The 2,570-nt window shown below is 37.5% G+C and overlaps 1 long non-coding RNA gene across 2 annotated transcripts; it reads right to left on the bottom strand.

Moving 5' to 3' along the window:
* Window positions 1–256: 256 nt before the first annotated feature.
* On the bottom strand, window positions 257–2,570 carry LOC131021963 (uncharacterized). Of its 2 annotated transcripts, XR_009101113.1 has the most exons (3): window positions 2,122–2,570; window positions 1,134–1,217; window positions 257–533 (listed from the first exon to the last, which is right to left on the bottom strand). It is a non-coding gene; the product is annotated as an uncharacterized LOC131021963 (long non-coding RNA). The 2 variants fall into 2 exon arrangements; XR_009101112.1 differs by lacking the exon at window positions 1,134–1,217.

Here is a 2,570-nt window from a genome sequence, read left to right as displayed (position 1 = left end):
CGGTGGATGTATCATCTTGTTGGATGAATGCAGATCCTGGGTTCGAATCCTGAAGGGAGCAATTTTTTTTTATTTTTTTGAGTGCATTAATTTTAACAGCGAATGCATTAAGTTTTACAGTGAATGCATTAGATTTGATGTGTCACAGCCCGCCCTAACTAAGGATAGTTAAGCCGAGTGATCTACGACTAGGGATGGGGTTAAAGAAGAAGGGGAAGAAAAGGGGCGTCATTTATAGCCGTAACACTTACTCATCTTAATAAAACTCGTCATTTTTATTCATGAATACTCAATTGAAAATAGTCTATGAAAGACAGCATAAAACTTAATTAATAGCATTAATCAAGTTATACATCATATGAAACCATTCTCTTAAGACTCAAAGTATGACATAACATACTATAACATCAACAACATCTTGCAGCGGAAAGTAGCTAGACATATGTATGAAGACATATTCTAGACAGGTTAACTATTTATTAACAACCCTGGAGACTCCGCTCATTGCAGCACCATCATCACATCAGCTCAACCTGCACATTTAGAAAACATATGCAGGGCTGAGTACAAAAGCACTCAGTGGGCACGTATGCCTAGGTATAAAAATACATGCTTCAAAACTGTAAATTGTCATGCCATCATAAACAGTACAGCAAGGGAGTTTTTCGCTAAAAAGGCCCAAGCTTACTAAGTTCATTTGTGATTCTTAAAGTTCGACTGCAGTCTAAGTTCTCTTGTAATCTATCATATCTGGAACTGTGTGCCGGAGAGGTGGCCACCTCTCACGGTCACTTGACCGGCCAACCCGCTAGATGACTCACGGTCACTGGTGTACACTAGCCCTGGCAGGATAGCTATCAACTGCTCAGGACCCGAATTCGATTGCATCATTGGCAAAGCCAAAGCAGATAGATATCATACTAAATTTAAACATTTATGGCAAGACAACAATTGAAATAATTTTCAGTTCAATGATTTTGTAATGAAATATCTTGTTTAAATGTAACATTAAATTCGTTTGATAGATATATAAAACTGAAATTAACAGTTAAATCATCTCATGCATTCATTCGTATAAGAGGCCTACGACACGCAGGGGATCTCTATATACGTATAGTAAAAGTAATGCCCACCTGATTGCAGTGTTTTGCTACTTAAGACAATGATTCTCTTTCCTTAGCGCGATAGGTTACTCAGACGCTTTTGTTTATTTGAACCTTTGATAACACGAAAACATGTGTTCGAGTGAATAATAGAAAAGATAACAACAAATGCAGTGAATCACTATTCACTCATTTCTCTAACTACCCATATTTCCTTTAACGACTATATCTAACTCATATGCAATCGTTCTTCCTTTATCAAAATATTTCATGTACCTTTGAGGATGTAGGAAATTCCATTTTATATTATTCATTTATTTATCTATTATAAATAAAGAATAATTCTATAAACATAAAACGTTTTCCTTTTCCCCATTTAATAATGCCAATCACCAATATATATATATACACATCAATAGCTCATTTATAATCTAAAAGTGATATTTTATCAACAATAAAACTTTAAAATCCTTAATAGGAATTATTTCCATCTCAACAAAACTGTATAGATTCAACTTCAACTAATAAACTGCTTTTACTCCGAACTCGTATGGAGTCGAATTTTATATCAATAGAAACCTCTTTGAGTCTAGTTTAATTGAAAAAAACGTATGTTGAAAAACTCCAAGTAGTTTAAGAGATATAGCGATTTTCCCATCGCCTACCAGATTCGGCAGTTTCTGCCAACTGAAAGTCCAGATTTTTGAAAAAAAAGCAAACGTTACCGGAATAACCTCAAATTTTATATGAAGATAGCTAACACATATATCTTCATACAATAAAAATTTGAGAGCTAAATATCAACATATGGTTACTGAAATAATTAACCTAATCATCTGCCTCACGACAGTTTCAACAGATACGGGCAGTAGACTTCTCAAATTTTAAAAGGGTGGTAAACGAAGTTCAAATAACATGAAACTTTGTACAAATATTTACCACACTCCCATATATACCCCAGAAATTTCCCATAATATAATAGAAACGGGAATGCATCGAAATAAGGGCGTCAACTTACCCTTGTCCAAGTGAGCACTAATGGAAGTTGTTCGTCGGGGGTTTTCCGGTCGTCGTTCCGCGATGGTGTTTAGCCGCGAAGGTCTACGACTTAGTTTTCCTCGTGCGAGGTAGATCAGGCTACACAACGGTGGTTTCTCGATCCTTTTTCGTCGTAAGGATAGTGAGAAACGAAGGCCGTAAGTTGGCCGGTGGCTAAGTCGGGAATTCGACGTTGGCCGCCGAAGGATATTGCGGCCTTTGGTCAGGAAAATATAGAGAAGGCTTCGGCCTTTCGATTGTTGGGTTTGGTAGCCTGAAGATGGAGGAACGAATACACGTTCTCGGTTCAGAGCCTAGTGGCCGGTCGGCGAAGAAACAGCCCGGCGAAGGGAGCTCACTTGAGCTCTTTCAAACAGAAAGGAGTATTTTCTGCTTTGGTGTTGTTCTGGGGTTTTGGGGTTTTTGGGT

The sequence above is a fragment of the Salvia miltiorrhiza genome, chromosome 4, assembly GCF_028751815.1.
Source record: "Salvia miltiorrhiza cultivar Shanhuang (shh) chromosome 4, IMPLAD_Smil_shh, whole genome shotgun sequence".
Taxonomy (NCBI): Eukaryota; Viridiplantae; Streptophyta; class Magnoliopsida; order Lamiales; family Lamiaceae; genus Salvia; species Salvia miltiorrhiza.
The sequence above is the reverse complement of the archived record's forward strand: the minus strand, read 5'-3'. Positions and strand labels throughout refer to the sequence as shown.